At 41.1% G+C, this 19,460-nt stretch overlaps 1 protein-coding gene and 1 long non-coding RNA gene across 3 annotated transcripts in view; both read right to left on the bottom strand.

The window, feature by feature from the left end:
* Positions 1-19,460, bottom strand: part of neto1l (neuropilin (NRP) and tolloid (TLL)-like 1, like) — a 450,458-nt gene that overhangs the window by 89,157 nt on the left and 341,841 nt on the right. The window contains exon 2 of one of the 2 annotated variants that reach the window (XM_082546524.1): positions 14,979-15,019. The exons of the other annotated variant lie outside the window; for it this stretch is intronic. The gene's annotated coding sequence lies outside the window, so the exon portion shown is untranslated. The remainder of the gene's footprint in view (positions 1-14,978; positions 15,020-19,460) is intronic. 2 annotated transcript variants of the gene reach the window in all.
* On the bottom strand, positions 206-1,178 carry LOC309714788. The gene is made up of 3 exons (XR_014279024.1): positions 897-1,178; positions 713-780; positions 206-619 (listed from the first exon to the last, which is right to left on the bottom strand). It is a non-coding gene; the product is annotated as an uncharacterized lncRNA (long non-coding RNA).

Below are 19,460 nucleotides of genomic sequence, written 5' to 3'. Positions count from 1 at the left end.
AACATCCGTGCAGTTACACGGAAACTATTTTTAGTCAAGCTTTTAATGAAAAAATAAATAAAATGAAATCCTATTATGCATGACTCTTCTCTGGTAAGCAATGCCTTTTTCAAAAATGTCTAAATATAAACTCTGTGGAAAAAACTGAGATATATTTCAAAGTAAGTGTGGCCCGGTCATGGGGAATGAGACAGGACACAGGAAATACTCTTTTGTGGGCTTTTTTATTCTCCGACTGTACTCGGAGGAGCACAGTTTTAATTCTGTAGTTTTGAGTGAAACGGCAAAATTTAACTATTCCACTGGCTCAGCCTAAAATGCCTTTCAGGGTCTGAGACAACAGTAACTATCATATGTACATGTTAAATCCAAACAGTATAGACAACAGTAGTGACCTGTCAAGAAACAAATACAACAAAAAAAGAGAAAACAAAACAAATAAACACATTGTTTACATCCCACAACTTCGCAGGTCAACTGGCAATAAAGTGCACTGTAAACTCTCTTTTAAACATACATTTCTATGGGAGAACATCATGAACTCACTTCGGTTTCTCCACACAGCTACTGTGCTAGGACAAGTACACACGCAGGAATCACACAGCAAGTGATCTCCCCTCTGAATCAAACAGAAACATACAGAGTTATGCAAAGTGAGTAAAAGTATAAACTTAACAACTTTGAAATCTGTTAGGACACTGTAACTACTCACGCCAACCCGCTCTTCAGTCCCTTTCACAGCACGTGACCATTAAACATGCACCCGTCGCGCGTTAAGAACTGTACAGAAATGGTCACAAACATGGAGTCATTGCTAAAGAAACTTAGCTAATTACAGTCTACTACAACACTGGTGACAATATTTTGCAGTATGCTACACTTTTTAGCACATTTACCTCGTGTGTAGCTAGCCACAGAATCTTTTGCAGTCTCTAACTCTCCAGTGCTCCCGCTCACAGCGCTCAGTGTGACACAAACTTGAGTGCATGCGTGCTCTGGCTTACGGCGGCTCTTAAAGGGACAGTATACCCCCAAAACGCGAGGTCTAGTCATCACCATGACAACCCTACAACAGACCTCCGGTAGACAGGCAACCAGTCAAAAACACAATTCCCTCTTTTTAAACCCTTTCCATGCGTAGTATTAGTTCACTTGGCTACATAAGCGCTACAGCTGAACAACATGCAGAAGCAGTATTTCTTGACAGAGCGCTTGCTCACATGTTAAGGCTATAGCATGGGTGATGTGATTAAAGGTAGGGTAAGCCCTGGACAGGTCTTTAGTACTGTACAAGGGCAAGACAAAGAGACATAGAAACAAAACACACACACAGACACACATACATTTGGACCTGCTGTCAATTTAGAATCATTAAGATAACCTAATAAACATGCGTTTGGACTGCGATAGGAACCACAGGTATCCCAGTCAAGAGATGGCCTTAAATTAATGCATAAGGTTGTTTGTTGGTAGCTGATTTGTGTTGTTTCTGTTTCTCTGTGCTTTATGTTTCCAACTCAGAACCCAGAAGACAACAGCAGTACACCTGGTGGTCCCTAGCGCTGTCTGTCTATATAATGAATTTGAGTCGTTTAAGAGTGAGTGCTTCCAGGAGTTGAATGCTGATAGACAGGTCATGCCACAGGCCCGCACAGGCCACCTGGGACTGTGTGTTTATTTCAAGACATGCAGTCAAAAGTTTCTAATTAAATGTTCACTTGTAGACAAACAGCCTGTTTACTGCTTAATTCGCAGCCTTCAGCGGTGCAGGCACAAAGTGGGAACAAGCACATAACATTGTCAGCTGTTACTCTTGGCCTGAGCTGTTCACAGTCACTAAAGACTCCAACACTGGCAGCAGGTACATGAGGACACAGGAGAACATGTGGAAATAAAGAGACAAGCGCACACAGCAATAAACCAGCCTTGACCTTTCTGAGTTTCGTTGCTCAGTTAAAACTGAACTAATATTTTTTTTAAACTTTGAAATTCACCATTCTGTGGTTTAATGTGTGTAGGAAATGAATTTGCTTCCAGTTACAATTACCTTCTTAGTCAGTGATGAATGATTTTGGGAAGTGTTTTGGTGACTATGAAATAACTTACAACTGGTTTTTTTAGGTGCTAAACTAAATTAAATTAAGTGCTTTATAAATTTTAAGCCTGTTCCCAATAAGTGTCATAAATGAAAATTAAAATTTGGAAGCATTTGTAGATAAACATCTGCCTGAGAAGCCTGCTTTAAGTGACAAAAGAGAATAAAAAGGCTTTTAAGTTAGCTCTCAGTCACACAAGCCTAGAGACCAGCTATCAACTCCCTGGCAACTATTGGTCACTAGGGAAAGATGTGTATTCACTGACCAGTTAGTGAGTGGTTGCTGACAGTCCCTAGGTGACACTGGTCACAAAGAGGTACATGGTGCTGAACCATAACCCTTCTTGCAATTGTTTTGGATCATAGCAGATTGCCACAGTAGCTCCTAGTTTACATGGAAGACTGACTTGTTTGCAGACACTTGCTAAAGAGTGTTCAAAATAAAAGCTCTTCCTTTTAACCTTTATGTTAAAGGCAAACAAAGGAGACAGGAAAGGAAAGGAGACAGTTTCACTACCACCCAGGAAGTAGTTGGCGAGCATTTGCAGATAAGTTGATGTCTTCCATGCAAACTGTATGCAATCACAGCAAACTTCCAAAGCAATCGCAAGAACATTTCTGGTGCAGCACTGTATTCATATTTCCGACCAATTTGACTTAGCAACATACAGCAACCTCCAGCCACAACTCATCAATCGGTCAGGCAATAGATATTTTTCTCTAGTGACCAGTGGTTGCCATGGTGTCGCCAGTCGATCACCGGGCCTATGTGATTGAGGCCTTACCAGTTTCTAAGTAAGCACAGTCACAGTTAAATTTACTTGATAATGATAATTTTCATACAGTAACTGAATGTGTTTCGTTTTTCTCATAGGAATATGACCCCCTTTCATACAATGTGTTCAGGGCGGTATGTCGTTACAATTCTTCTTTATTGGTGGTCAGAATATTCAAACATGGAAAGAGGATGGCATTTTTAGTCTGCGGTTAAGTCAGCAGCAGAAACAGTTTGATCTAGGTCTGTGTGAAGACATTTTAATATGTATATAAAGTGCTACTGGGCTTTTTGAAAATTAGTAGCTAACCTTCAGGAACCAAAATGTTACGGTTGAAAATTTCTGCAAACTGGTGAGAGAGTGATTCAAGTGTTGAAAGCAACCCCTTTGGTTGGGGTATTGATATTTCCAGTGCCTGTTTTATGCATCATATTAAACTTCAAATCCATTGTGCTACATTTCATGCCATAACTCTTCATTGCTGCCTAAAATCCCAAACACTTGTGCCGGGTTTGTTTAGTTCAGTGTAAGCAAAACCAAGCAAAGCTGAATAATTAGGAGTCTTCTTAACAACAGTGACGCAGAATATGAAGACAGGCGATTGTAATTGCAGAGCAAAAACATATGCTTTTGTAAATAATGCATAAAAGATGGTAGCAGAGATGGCAAGAAAGCAAATTTCTGCAATGTGCTGCAATGTCAAAGTGAAGAGAAAAGAAGAGAAAGGAAGAGAAAAGCAAGTCTTAATATGAAGCCACTTTTCCTGCACTTACTGCCTGTGTGTTAGAGATGACTTTACGAACACAATATTTACTTTTCAAGGTCAGTTCACTCAGTTTTTGAGCACAACTTTTTATATTTTCAAGTCCTGTGTGTCACACCTTTCCCAGTGTCTCAGTACATGTGGGTTAAGCTGTATAGACCAAAGGAGACCAGACCTTATTTAGCTACAGAAGGAGCCTGGGTCCATTTCCGGCCTGAATATGTTTATTCAGTTCTAGGGACTCTTTGGCTGTAATCAGCTTGCATAAATCTCTTTGATGATAGCCACTAGAACATCTGCTGGAGCAATAAAAAAAATCGAGGGAGGCAATAAAATGTCTGGCTGAACATATGTTAATGGAAATGTGAGTTGTTCTGAAAAGTTTGTCTCAAAGTAATTGCCGCAATGTAACTATGTCATTTATAAATTCTTGTAAGGATCACTGAATGTAGCCCAGCTGATATTGTTATTCCGTGTTTGCAGTTTGATGATCATCTCAGAGCATGATGAGCTTACCTGGCTGTTGGAGTGACAGAGTGCTAAGGCAGTTCTGTCCTTCACCCAGGATTCCACCCACCTCCACCCACCCCCCATCTTGCTCTCTCCTGCAGTACTTCTTGTTCTTTTCATTACCTTCACACAGCCACAAACACACAAGTTCACGCACAGTGTCCACCTTTGCCTATAAAATCAGGGCTGAAAGGTCCAGTGGTTTGTCACAGCTTTGTATTTGTTCATTGAGTTTGTGTGTATAGTTATCTGTGCTTGGAGAGACGAAATAACCATAATCACTAATCAACAGTGAGGACATGTTATGTTACCTTTCTAAAGTAATCGGGACCATTTAAAGGTGTCTTCATACCCACTAAATCCTTTACAAATATCATGCTACATTTCTGTATTAAAAGAAAATTATTGCTATGTTTTAATAGGCAGCCAAACTATATTTTGTAGGCATTTTTCAACAAAAAATTAATTTTAGCCATATTTAAGCTGTGGGGTTCTCCAGCTCTTGTTTCTAAAAAGAGAGCCAGAGTTTCTTGAAGTAAAGATGGACAGAGGTTGAAGGATCTGCCAAAAACTGCAATTACAAAGTGTGGAATAATTTCAGAATAATGTTCATCAACATACTGTTTTGAAGACATTAAATATCTTTTCAGTTACAATACATAACGTCGTCAACAGATTCAGACAATCCCTGTGCGTGAGGGACGCAGGCGAAAATCATTATTGGATGCCCAAAATCGCTGCATGGGCCGTGCATTGAGAAAAGCATCTGGAAAAGCGCTGTTAATGCTTAAAGGTATATACAGGTGTTAGAGCAACAGATGGTGCAGTTTAGATGACATCTTTATCAGGGTCAGCCTTACATATTTCGGCAAGACAGTACTAAACTGCATATTGCATCTATTACAACAACATGATTGTGTAGTAGAAAAGTCCAGGAGATAAACCGACTGCCTGCAGTGCAGAGCTTTCACCAATGGAAATCATTTAGAGCATCATGAAACAAAAAATATAGCAGAGAATATCCAGGACTGTTGAGCAGCTGCATTATTAGGATGTAGGGTATTATATTACCCTATATTAAACAAGAATGGGACTACATTCCTCTCCCAACGGTTCAGCAGCTGCTCTCCTTAGTTCCCCCATGTTTACAAACTGCTGTTCCAACTTTTTTAAGATATGTTGAGCCAATATTTTTCTTAAAATGTTCTCATTTTAACATTTGGCTTTTCTATATAAAGTTGTGAATAAAATAGGGGTTTATGAGATTTGCAAATAATTGCACTCTGTTTTTATTTACATTTTAGTTAATGTCCCAGCTTTGAAGAAATAGCTTTGAAACGAGTCATGCTTTATTAAAGATTACCGTCATGCAGGTTTATGCACATGTAGCGGTTTAAATCAAGCATAAAGATGATGTCATCACTCGGAGCTCTGACACAGGTTTATATGTTAACTCTGAACAGAGCAAAAAGCAGGTGTCAAGTGTGTGCCAAGTTTTTCCGCTGTGAATCAAGCACACGTCATACACAACCTGACCAGTTGCATGTCAGCTTATACAAGCAAAGCACAAAGCTTGCAAGCAATCAGGTATTCACTAGACTGCCACTGTCGCTGTGGAACAACACATGTGGTGTATTTCTGTCAGGCTTGAGGATTGTAAATACTTTTTAAGAATATATGTTGGCTGCGTGTTAAAGCACACTTTGAATATCAAATGTGTGGCTTCTGTTGGTGTAGAGCAGGGATGTCAAACTCAATTTACATGGAGGTACATATACAGGGACACATAATTGATCTTAACAAACATTTTTTTAACCAAATTTTCGGTAGCACTTTCTTTCGGTAATAAAGTGGTAATAGTAGGGTAACAAGGCAGAACCAAGAATGCAATAACATGGTTATTACCACTCAATTACCTGTGGTAGTTTTTTTGTAATGAGCACGAAACAGAGCTGCAAAATGCAAAACCGCCTGTTTCTATTTAATAACATATTTTTAACATATTAAAGGAAACTTAAAAATTGTGTCACTTTTACCTGGAAACAAATGTGGTAGTGAAAAACACGAACTCTTTTGCTTTGTTGTGGTATAAATGGCTGTGGGGGAGGTCTTTATTAGAAAAAAATAAAGTTAGGTTTAGGTTAAACTTACAAGTAATTTGTTAATATGACTGACTTCTCTTTTGAGAAAACAAAACAATAAATAAATAAATAATAGATAGTTGTCTGCTTCAGTGTATCACTGTAAAAATAGCTATTTAAAAATTGCATAATATGTTGCTCTGAACACACTTGTCATACATACAGATGCAAAACAGCTCTTAGAATCTGAGGTTACAATATGGAGCCAACATTTTTTAGTTTCCAAAGCTGCCCTTCCCCACTTTAGTGCGGTGTCATTTTTCATGCAATACAACCTGTATTATTAAAGCAGAAGCCACTGCACATAAACCTAAAGGGTGTGTCCTACTCTATTTAAAAACAAAGTCCAAGGATTGTCCCTGCATGTGTTAGGCTAAGCTGGAAATTAACCAAAAGTAATGACATTATCTATGCAGCATAATCATTAATTATCTATTCATTTTATTATAATTATCTCCCCTCCTTCATGTCCCTTACATCTCAGCACAAAAAGCAATTAAAGCAACACCATGTTTTATGACAGCCACATGAGAAGAACAGTAGGGGGCTTTCACATTTACAGCGTATCGCTTTGTCACAGATATAACTTTGCCGAGTGGCTCATTGCTGTGATTGTAAAAACAACTGCAGTCTGGGAGCTTTAGTGGTGTCTTAGGCCAAACTGTTTGGACTTGGTATATTTGCCAGATTTTAGGGATCACTGCGTGTGCTGAGGGGAACAAAGATGGGATCTGAAGGAGCGCTAGAGTAAAAGTGCTATTTTTAGAAAAGGTTTAGAGGGTATGCATTTTCGATCGATTTTTATGAGCGAGGAAGCCTTTCCCAAATCATCTAGTCCTCTTGACGTGTGTCTGGCTGAGTTAATTGTGTGAGAGTGGTGTGGATGGGTGCCTGTAGATTGGATAATTGATCCATTTTGTGGGTGTGAAAACCACCCGCAGAGCAGGGTGAAGATATGGCTTCAGAAAGCATTCACAATGCTGTATCCTCCCCCGCTGCTAACCACGGTGCAGCACGGAGCTGCGGAATTCCAGGAGCTGAATCCCTGCTGAGGGCTGGGGAACAATTTGGATGCATTGCTTTCAATTTCAGTCAGAACTGTCTCAATGGAATTGCCAGTACATCTTCATATAAGATGTACGCGGCTCAGCTGGCTGGAGTGTTCACGCACATCTTCAACCTTTCCCTCTCTCTGTCTGTAGTCCCAGCCTGCTTCAAAATGGCCACCATCGTCCCTGTACCCAAATCCTCCACCACCTCCTCATTGAACGACTGGCGACCTGTAGCCCTGACCCCCATCGTAAGCAAATGCTTCGAGAAGCTGGTCAGGGACTTCATCTGCTCTGCACTACCCGACTCACTGGACCCTCTACAGTTCGCATACCGCCACAACAGGTCCACTGATGATGCCATAGCCCTGACACTACACACTGCCCTGTCACACCTGGAGAAGAGAGACACGTATGTGAGAATGCTGTTTGTAGATTACAGCTCAGCATTCAATACCATCGTTCCCTCGAAGCTGGACAGGAAACTGCAGGATCTAGGACTGAGCAGCTCCCTCTGCAGCTGGATCCTTAGCTTCCTGTCTGACAGACGCCAAGTGGTCAGACTGGGCAGCATCACCTCATCCCCCGTCACACTGAACACTGGTGCTCCACAGGGGTGTGTACTGAGCCCTCTCCTATACTCACTCTACACCTACGACTGCACGGCCACTAACAACTCCAACATCATTGTGAAGTTTGCGGACGACACTACAGTGGTGGGTCTTATCACCAATGGTGATGAGACGGCTTACAGGGAGGAGGTCAGCGCCCTGACCCACTGGTGTCAAGACAATCAGAATCAGAATCAGAATACTTTATTGATCCCTGGGGGAAATTATTTTTTGTTACAGTGCTCCATTTTAAACCAACATTAAGACAAGACAGACAATACACTAACTAAGAATAGTACAATATATACATATATATACATACATACATACATAAGTCACTCATAAATAAATAGTTGGAAAAGAAACATGTGTAGTTGTAGCAGCAAACAGTGTGTTAAGTGGATGCGTTGTACAGGGAGATGGCCACAGGCAGGAATGATTTCCTGTGTCGTTCAGTGGTGCTTTTCGGTAATCTCAGTCTCTCACTGAACGAGCTCCTGTGACTGACCAGCATGTCATGGAGTGGGTGGGAGGTGTTATCCAACATTGTCTTTATCTTGGACAGCATCCGCCTCTCCGACACCACCTTGAGGGAGTCCAGCTCCATCCCCACAACATTGCTGGCCTTACGGATCAGTTTATTAAGTCTGTTGGCATCTGCGACCCTCAGCCTGCTCCCCCAGCATGCAACAGCATAGAGGATCGCACTGGCCACCACAGACTCATAGAAAATCCTCAGCATTTTCTGGCAGATGTTGAAGGACCTCAGTCGCCTCAAAAAATAGAGACGACTCTGGCCCTTCCTGTAAAGTGCTGTGGTGTTTTTAGCCCAGTCCAGTTTATTGTCAATGTGTACTTCAAGGTATTTATAGTCCTCCACAATGTCAACACTGACCCCCTGAATTGAAACAGGGGTCAAGTGTTTCCTGGTCTTCCTGAAGTCCACGATCAGTTCCTTGGTCTTTGCCACGTTGAGCTGCAGATGATTCTGCTCACACCACGTGACAAAGGAGTCGACCACAGCCCGGTACTCTGTCTCATCATCCCTGCTGATGCATCCAACCACCGCAGAGTCATCAGAAAACTTCTGAAGATGGCAGGTCTCTGTGCAGTGGCTGAAGTCTGTGGTGTAGAGGGTGAAGAGGAAGGGGGAGAGGACAGTCCCCTGTGGTGCCCCTGTGTTGCTGATTACCTTGTCAGACACACACTGTGGGAGACGTACATATTGTGGTCTTCCTGTCAGGTAATCAACAATCCAGGACACCAGAGAAGCATCCACCTGCATCGCTGCTAACTTATCACCCAGGAGGGTCGGCCTGATGGTGTTGAAAGCACTAGAAAAGTCAAAAAACATGACCCTCACAGTGCTCGCCGGCTGGTCCAGATGGGTGTAGACACGATTGAGCAGGTAGATGATGGCGTCCTCAGTTCCGAGACGAGGCTGATAAGCGAACTGAAGGGGATCCAGGTGTGGTCTTACTATGGGTCGCAGCTGGTCCAGGATGAGCCTTTCCAGGGTCTTCATGATGTGGGAGGTCAGTGCCACGGGCCTGTAATCCTGGGGGCCACTGGGACGAGGCGTCTTTGGTACAGGGACGAGGCATGATGTCTTCCACATCACCGGGACCCTCTGCAGACTCAGACTCAGCATAAACAGTTTATGAAAGACTCCACACAGCTGGGGGGCACAGGTCTTGAGGACAAGGGGACTCACTCCGTCTGGTCCAGCAGACTTGCCTGAGTGAAGTCTCCTCATTTGCATCTCAACCTGGTATTGAGTGAAGGTGATGGGTGGGGGAGGGGTGTCAGGAATCTCACAGGAGGCAACATGTGAAGAGAGAGGCTGGCACAGTGGTGTGGCTCTGGATTCCAGGCTGACTACAGGTGAGGTTGTGGGGGTGGGAGCAGACACTGTGGTGTCGAATCTATTGAAAAACAGATTCAACTCATTGGCTCTATTCTCACCTCCCTCAGTTCCCCTGCTGTTGGTTGGCCTGAATCCAGTGATGGTCTTCATGCCCCTCCACACCTCTCTCATGCTGTTCTGCTGGAGTTTCCAGCAGAACAGCACAAGCATCTCACCCTCAACGTCGCAAAGACAAAGGAGTTGATAGTGGACTTCCGGAGGTGCAGAGAAGTACACACCCCCATCACCATCAACGGCGCTGCTGTGGAGAGAGTGAGCAGCTTCCGGTTCCTTGGCGTACACCTGGCTGAGGATCTTACGTGGTCAGTACACACAAACAAAACAGTGAAGAAGGCGCAGCAGCGCCTCTTCTTTCTCAGGAGACTGAAAAGATTCGGCATGAGCCCCCGCATCCTCAGGACCTTCTATCACTGTGCCATTGAGAGCATCCTCACTGGATGCATCACCACCTGGTATGGCAACAGCACCGCCTACAACTGCAAAGCTCTCCAGCGAGTAGTGCGGTGCTCTGAACGGATAATTGGAGGTGAGCTTCCCTCCCTCCAAGACATCTACAGGAAGCGGTGCCTGAGGAAAGCGGGGAGGATCATCAAGGACTCCAGTCACCCCAGCCATAAACTGTTCAGACTGCTTCCATCAGGAAGGAGGTTCTGCAGCATCCGGTCCCGTACCAGCAGACTGAGAGACAGCTTCTTCCACCAGGCCATCAGACTGCTGAACACGTCATAGACACCTCAGCTTCACTACTGGAACTTTAACATTATGCACTCCATACTGTACAGTAACGCCACTGTTTTGCACATATTCAACTCTGTATATTTTATTTTATATATTTTATTTATTGTTTACTCTATTTAATTTGTAAAATATGTGTATACACACACACACACACACACACACACACACACACACACACACACACACACACGTAGAAAAATATTTAGTATACACATCCAGAAATGCATATACTATTATATATTGTACATATATTTATTAGTTTCAGATGTAGCCATTCTTGTATTTTGCTTGTTTACATTATTGTATTTTGCACAACTCTGTTGCTTGTGAAGCTCGCACACAAGAATTTCACTCACATGTGCTGTACCAATGTACCTGCACATGTGATGTGACAATAAAAAGTGATTTGATATAAGACTTCTAATACAAAAAAATAAAAAATAAAATAAAAAACTAAATATGTAAAAACTCACCCCTTCATAAATTAATCCAACACAATCTGTGGCTATACAAACACACCGTGGGAACTGCAATACTTGTGTGAATTATGAATTTGCATTTCACAAACACAATGCAGTCACCTCCCACGACACCGGGCAGCTTCTGAATGTGCAGCGTTTTCCGCTGAAATGTATTTTCGAAATTTTGGCTGGGTATTTATCAAAGAGTGTCACCGCATTGTTGTGTCAGTCTGCCCCGGCTCATAAAGGATACTTTGCTTCCACATGTTTAAAGTTTCTGCCGCAACAAGGTCCCAAAATGCCTTTGGAAAGTGCCGGCGGGTGTACGCATATGAGAGCGAAAGAGCAACAGAAGCAAATGTTTCATGTGAATGGAAACATATTGGGGAGAGGTGATAATTGTGTGTGTACAGAGAGGGAGCACTTGGGAGCTGTGGCAGTGTTCTCTTGGGAGCTGAAGAAAGCAGAGAGATGGATGGGAGAAGAGAGGACTTCAGATTTCTCGCTGACACTGGGTGACAGTGTGCTAGGCAGCATCCCAGGTTTATGTCCTGCTGTCAGCTTTGGATCAGAAACGGCATGAGCACCTCGTGTACCCCAATTACCCAACTGATCTGCCAGTTGACATTATAATTTTCTCTGGGCATGTTCATGTATTGTGGTTTTTAGTCATCTCTGGTCTTCTGCTCCTATCCCCACATGCAGCCAGACAGTCTCTTTATTACATTTTGGTCTTTTAATTCTAGTTTATAGGCTTTATTATAATGTATCTATTGTGGCATATGTGTTGTGCCAATCTACACAACCGGCACCTTCTCAAATTTCCATTTTCATGCTGATTTGCTCCAGGGCTTTCTCACATCGATTCAAACTGGTGTTCTGTTGTGTGTTTTAGTGGCTCGTGTGTGTCAAAGGAATGCAGATTTGAGCCCATTCCTCAGCATGGCGGTCTCAAGGCCATATCATTAGAGTAAGAGGGCTGTAATTAGTGAGTCCATGCATATTAAACAGAACCCTGCATCTCCAGCTCTGACAGCCTTGAATAACAGTGCTCAGTTGTCACTTGCCACCATTAAGTTACTGTCTGGAAGGTTACAGATAGCGCCCCAGAGCATTGTGCTACCAAAAATCTGTTGGGATCTCCACCACTCCCCACACTTAATATGTGATGCAGAAGATTCAATTATAGCAACATTCAAAGGAGAAGAAAAATTTATTCCACCAAGTACCAGCGAGGATTTTAAAGAGAAGACGACTGGACTACTGAAACAGCAATCATATATGGTACAGTGCTTTACAGTCCCTTATTAAGAGAAAAAAATCTGAAAACCTGCCTGCTCTGTGTGAAAAAGTAACAACCCTCTTTGTTAAATCATCAATTTATACTGATTAACCAGTTAAAGTTCACTAGCAACACCCAGATGTGGTTACTGCCAGACCTGTTACATCTGGTGTAAAACTAACACAGCATTTCATAATAAGAACATCAAACCAACAGTTACACATGGTCGTGCTAGTGTGACGGTTTCTGCTTCAGGACCTGGACGACATGCGGTAATTGATGGAGCCACGAATTCTGCTCTCTACCAGAAAATCCCGAAGGAGAACGTCAAGCCATCAGTTTGTGCCCACCTTTGAATGGATTGAAAAATAAATAAAACATTTTTTTTAATATAAGGTTTTGGAGTGGTCTAGTCAAAGTAACGATTTATATTTGATATTTATGGTCCCCAGGTCTTGAGCCCAGAGTTTTGAGTTTGTGGGTTTAGGATTTCTTTGGGGTTTTGAGAAGGGATTATGTTCTAGTTCTATTTAATCTTCTGTTTATTGTGTAATTCTAGTACATTTGAGTCTCTTTATTATTTGTGCCTGCAGATATTTGTTTAGGATGGTTATACGTTTGTTAGCTTCCTATTTGTGATCTCATTCTGTTCCTCCAGGCAGGTCTTCATGGTTGTTTTCTGTGTCTAGTCCTTATGTTTGAGTTTTTGTCTTAGCACATGTTGTTTCCTGTCTTATTTTGGGAGTCTCTTGTCTGGTGTACCTCGTATTGAGTTTAACTTCCTTTGTCTTGTTATCCTTGATTTGTTCCCACAGTCTTTCCCACTTGTTCCTCTCGACTCTATTTATTTATTGTCAGAGTCTCCCCTCGTCCTTAGTCACATCCTCCTTCTAGGTAGTGTGTTTCCTTGTCCCATGTTTTCCAGAGATTGTGTTTACGAAAGAGTTCAGCATTAAAGCTAAATTTGGATCCACGGCCTGCCTGCTACACTGCCAACCTGTGACACTGATTGAGAGGCTTTGGCGAAAACCCTCCAGTGTGGCTGAATTAAACCAATTCCGCAAAGAAAAGTGGACCAAATTTCCTCTTCAATGATGTGAAAGACTCGTTGCCAGTTATAACAAAGGCTTGTTTGTAGTTCTTGCTGCCAAGGGTTGCACAACCAGTTATTATGTTTAGGAGGTAATTACATTTTCACACAGGGCCAGGTAGCTTTGGAAAACTTTTTTCCTCTTAATAAATGAAATCATCATTTAAAAACTGCATTTTTATTTATGCAAAAACGAAGCCAGGCACACAGATTCATGGGTCTGTGTGTTAGTTTGTTATACAGATACGCTGGCCCGTAATATGCAGAAAATGAAGACGCTTCGTTTGACTTGATGCTTTTCAAATTAAGTTGCTTGTTACTAATAAAATTGCTTGACTGTATAGGAGACCATTGATGTAGCATTTTAGTCAGAGCCACATGTGGGAAATAAATTAAAACTGGAATTGAGCTGTCAGTGGTTTCATCTTTCAGTGTGTAAGTGTCCAACTGTGTTTTCTTCAAATATTTTCTTCAAATATTTCTTAACTCTGCCGACTTTCATGTACACATAATCAAATAGCATCTTTTGGGGTCAAAGGACCTGGTGTAGAGGCACTTATAATTTACATACAGATACATACACACTGCCAAGTATCAGCAACGCAGGTAGCTCTTTAAATAAGACAGAATGCTACATGTTGCTGTGTTCAGTTTTGCAGGACATCCACTGCAAAGTGTGGATAAAAGAGTTGAATATGAAAATATATTTCCAGATGAAGTAGCTGACAAGTTCTGTTAGCTCAGACCTTCCCAAAGTGTGGGGCCCGCCCCCTAGGTGGGGGCGCAGAGCCATTGCGGGGGGGGGGGATTAAAAGGAAAAAACAAAACAAAAAAAACAACGCTTCGACACTGCTAGCACGGGGCGCCTCCACTAGCGCAAATCAGGAGATGAAGCATCGCTGAATATGTTTCCAAACCAACTTCATTCTGAGGCAAAGACTAGAAAATATGGTGAAGCATATCTGCCCTTTGATTTCACCGGCACAAGTGCCGAGGTAGGTCTCCCCTGCATAATTGGTTTTCCCTTCCTCGGGAGCAGCGCTGGGCTCTTCAAATCACGGACAAACAGTATCCCACATTCTTAATTTTTAGTTCACAAACACTTCTCATAATGACTAACTACTCCTGACATTTTGGAGATGTTAGCTCTTTATACAGTAAAGTTACAGTGGGATACAAATAACATCAGGCGGATCCTGCCACGATTTGTTCCCCCTGTTCAAATCACAGACAAACAGTATCCAACGGTTGTTTATGTTTTTGAACCCATTTTGCACAGAGAGGCATTTTTTGACAAATGTATTGACAGCAATGTTGAATATTATTACACAGGAAAAAAACAACTACACTTAAAATAATCACACCGTGACGCCTCTGCCTTTGTAAATGGAGGGACAGTAACTGTGTGTGTATGTAAGCGTGTAAAAACTGAAGATAGTCAGATTAACAGTATTTCGTCTCTATCTGCCATTCTGCAATTCATGTCATGTAAACAATAACGTGGCGCACAGCGTGACGTGAAAAAAGGCACATACCTTTGACGTTGCATGACGAACTCTGTATTCCTCGTCCACACCTAAACGCAAAAAAGGAGTTTTAAAAAAATCTCAGTTTTCGGTGATTCGAAACGCCGTTTACGTGTGGACGAAACAGCTGCCTTTTCAAAAATACCCGTGTAGGTGCGGACGTAGCGTAACAGAGTTAGTAGTTTATTTTATTACTACCTGTAATTTATTGCAGTTTACTTGTATTTGCTTAATTGTTTACTAACATCTGAGGATCTAACATCTGATATGCTACCAGTGTCACAAACAAGCATCAGCAAGCTGTAGTCATTATGATGGCTCACTCACAACTGAGACGCCTGTGGTAACTTTTGTTGCAGCCTCCTTTCACTAAATATTTTACACACACACACACACACACACACACACACACACACACACACACACACACACACACACACACACACACACACACAAATCATACATCCTCTCTTGCTTTCGCTCTCGCTTTCATAAAGAAAGGCGGTCTGTTACGTGACTAAATCAAAGCGGAAATGTAAAACTTTTCTTGGTGAGCCACTATTTTACCTCTCTTTAACATTTTACTGAACTTCCATCAGACAGAGGAAGAAATGCAGGATCCTGGTAATATTTTTGTATAATGAAAAATCAATAGGAGAAATATTTGCAGAAACTGGGGAGCCAAAGAAATGGGCAGAAGAGAAGGATTAAACTGATAATAAAGAAAAAGCCTTCTTCCATATTGTATGGCATCCCATTATAGCAATACTCTGTGCCAGCTCACTCTGTCATTGACTACAGTCCTTGTTAACACCACTGTTAAATCAGAGGTGACAATGGGCTAAAAAAAAGCAACACAAGTTACCCTTTTCAGTAAGTTTGAAGATGAATGAGTATTTCTATGATTACCTACAGAGTTGTTGTAGGTCTAGTGATGAATAGCTTTCTTCATCCTCATGCTTCTCACTCAGATGTTGCTCTAATTGGCTCCCTAATAGAATTCATCACTCAGCACACGCAACAACATACAGCTCCACCATACTATAAACTCTGCAGCCCCCTCTTTCCCATTTAGCTCATGTCCCAAGGCACATGTGTTGTTTTTGAGTTGCTAAAACTAATAAAGTGGAGGCACATAAATTCTTATTATTCACTGGAAAAAATGACAACAGTTTTACAACATTTCACTATCAAAAGTGAATAAAGAGGCTTATAAGTATTTTGTTATTGATTTACTCCTAAGTGCTAATTAAACACTTTCATGCCTTGTTATTGTTCAGTCTCATATGATTTCTAGTTAAATGTACCTTTACCGAATGTAACAGGGTGGGCTTTTGAGGCTGGATTTACAGTGAGGCAGACCAAGACAAGTATAGTGGAATGAGGCATTTATTCACAATATAGCTGTCCTCACAAAACCATTCACTCATCTAACGACAACTACATACTTTCAGCTGTCACAGGCTAAACCATAATTCAATTAACAGGTGAGAAACACCCTGGAGAGGACACAGGAAAGAAAGGTAACTGATCACATCTTACAGTCATTTTGCACCACCTTTATTTCTAGATTTTCACACACACTTGCATTAATTCTCCTTACTGATAGACCTTATTTGCTCTCAACCACAACCTCTCCCTTTCACAGACAACCACCACATTTCTTGATGAGGAGCAACTGTGCAGGACCTGGAACAAAGGCTACCAACTGATTTTAAAATACACAATAAATATTCAATAAATAATTAAACTTTTTGTGTGCAAATGTTCTTCAAGTGCAAATCTATGCTTAAAGTGCGATGCTAAAAAAGGTGCTTTTAGTAAAGTGAAAGGTCCTCATAAGGTACTATACAAATTATAATATACATAGTAGTAAGGGAGTCATCTTCCTTACACTGAAAATGGAATTGCCACGTGTTTCTGCAATCTCCTCAAAACTGATCCTGAGGTTACCAGGTTAAAGATTGTGTAAAAGCATCACAGGTAATACTGTTTTATGATGTGCACAATATCACTTATGGTTGCACAGTATGGCTGACAAAATGCAAAAGCAGAAAAGTAATAGACCAAATGCTGAAAATTCAAATCAAGATACATTTTGGGCTGGAGAAATATCATAAGTAACTGTAAGATTTGACTTTTGATTAATTAATTTAATAAATTTCTCTGTGTATCCTTGTGGATCCAAAACACGTTTGACCAGCAGCATCTTGCCTCCTCTCCAGCTGCTGGGATCTTGTTCACCTCTGTTGCAGTTTGTCAGAGAGCTTCATCCGGAAGCTCAGAGAACATCATCTTCTTTCTGAAGGAACTCCCTCTGCCCATCTTTCCTTCAGTATCACCATGCTATTTGTTTTCTGTTGTTCTCTGGCCCTACTGATCAGCTTGTCCTTTTTGCTGAGGAGATTTTCAAGTTGGCTGCCTTTTTTGTTTCTGCCACCCACCTTCCACACGCTGGGATCTTTGTATTCAATAGCAGAGGCTCTTGCCCCGCTCAGTTGAAGAGAGGTGACCTGCTCAACTGTCAACTTTCTCCAGAGAAGAGAGATGGTGGATAAGAAAGCTAATATGTTCACTGACAGACAGACAGCTTCTCCTGCAAGGTTTTATTTTCCTAAGAATTGTTGTTTGGCACTTTTCTAAGCTGCTCCTTTCTATTGGACCATTTCTTTCCTCAACAGTTTATCTTCTGCTTTTATCTTATTTACGTGCATCTCCTCATGTCTTCCACTGTCTAAATTATTGCAGAGGAATACATTCCTGCATCTATATATTACAGAATAAGAATTGTATTATCAAACTGATAATGGAAACAATGATAATTGATTGTAGGAGGTAGTTATTATGCTAGCCACGTGCAGGTATGTATCCACCTAATTAAGGAACCCATCGGCTACAGTTTGATGACACTACAGGCAAAGGCAATATCTAAGGGTTTCCAAAATGAATGCAAAATTACCATCAGATGATAGTATGACAAGACTTTTTTTAAAAACTAAAAATGTGTGTAAACGTACTGCTGAATTGTATTTGCTGTGCCTCCTGGTTTTAGCAGCTTTTCCTGCTGACTCTGCTCTTATGGCTGACAAATTGGAAATAATCCAATGAGGAGAAAACATGAAGAGAAAAGATCTAGCTCATAGGCCGATTGAAAGTGGTCTTGAAATCTGTGAAAGCTGCTAAAGTTTTTATTATTATTATTATTATTATGCAACTTCTAGCCACTGTATAATTAGGTCCATGTAAAACTGCACTGGTATCCATCTCATTTGATTTTGTGGTAAACTTCATGCTGCGAGCTAATGAAAACAAATTTTCTACCATCTGTTTAACATCTGTTGAGCAGCTCTTGTAGGTATAATGTGTAGGTGGCTCAGTACGTTTGTCCTTATAGTGTGTATTTCCAAGCAAAAACCCCCTTTATGAGTTTGGAGGCCAGCATATTATTATCTTTGTTAGATACTTTAAAGCTGTTTTGGACTTAATGTAAATATATCCAGTTGTAATCTAAAGTTAAGAAGTAGCAAGGATCTTACTTCAGAGGCCACCTGGGTCGCAGGTAAAAAGTTTTGCATCTTCTGTTTGTATCTTTTTTGCAGGGTAGGATTAGACCGACACAGGTGGAACAGCATGTGCAGCAAACTGTGCTTTCCTAAAATGATGGTGCACTTTGTAGTGATTGCACGGCAACATATGGCTGTAAAAACTATGTGTTTAAAGTTTTCATATTAAGTAATCTTTATAAGTATATCTTTATAACTATGTAATCATTTTACTTTTATGATTAATAATTGTGAATAACTGTGAGTTCATTCTTAGTCTTACTGTAAGTGTAACTCTGCCCAAACGTGGTGCTCTGCCTTAACTTTTTACTTCAGTCCACCTTGGTGTTTTTTAAGCATCCAAACTGTCATACTAGTCTGAGGGAATAATAGTTTCATGTGCTGAAACTTATTGATTCCGAATACCTAAAAATTAACTACAAAAGACCAGCTGATTAGTATTGAAAGTTGTAAAATAAATTAAAAATAGTATAAGCAGTGAGTACAACTTTATAATTTCCACACTGACCAGTTAAAACATGATGATTTCAAGTAACATCTCATACCAGATTATCACATTTGTTGATATTTGTTCTACACAGAGGGAGCAGACCAAACTATCAGGCATAATGAAAAGCCAAGCTAGCTTGCTTGATCCTACTTAATTGCAGAACATTAATTATGCATTTGGAACAACGCTCCATGGTGGGCTACAACGGGTGACAATTGTCCTTTGGATAAAGTATGCAAGACATCATTTACTGCCTACAGTGGGAGTGATAAATAGGCCAACTCCAGCAGCAAGAAATCTGCTGTCATAGGAATAACATGAATCATTAAAACTGACAGTGTGGCATGTATGTTCTGACGCAGTTGTTCAATACAGAAACTGAATCGTGCAACCGTGATATCCTCACCACAGTCCAGCTTTTTTAGGCCACATTTAACA

The sequence above is a fragment of the Aulonocara stuartgranti genome (assembly GCF_965226115.1).
Source record: "Aulonocara stuartgranti genome assembly, chromosome: 9".
NCBI lineage: Eukaryota > Metazoa > Chordata > Actinopteri > Cichliformes > Cichlidae > Aulonocara > Aulonocara stuartgranti.
Note: the sequence above shows the minus strand (reverse complement) of the source record. Positions and strands in the feature narration are given on the sequence as shown.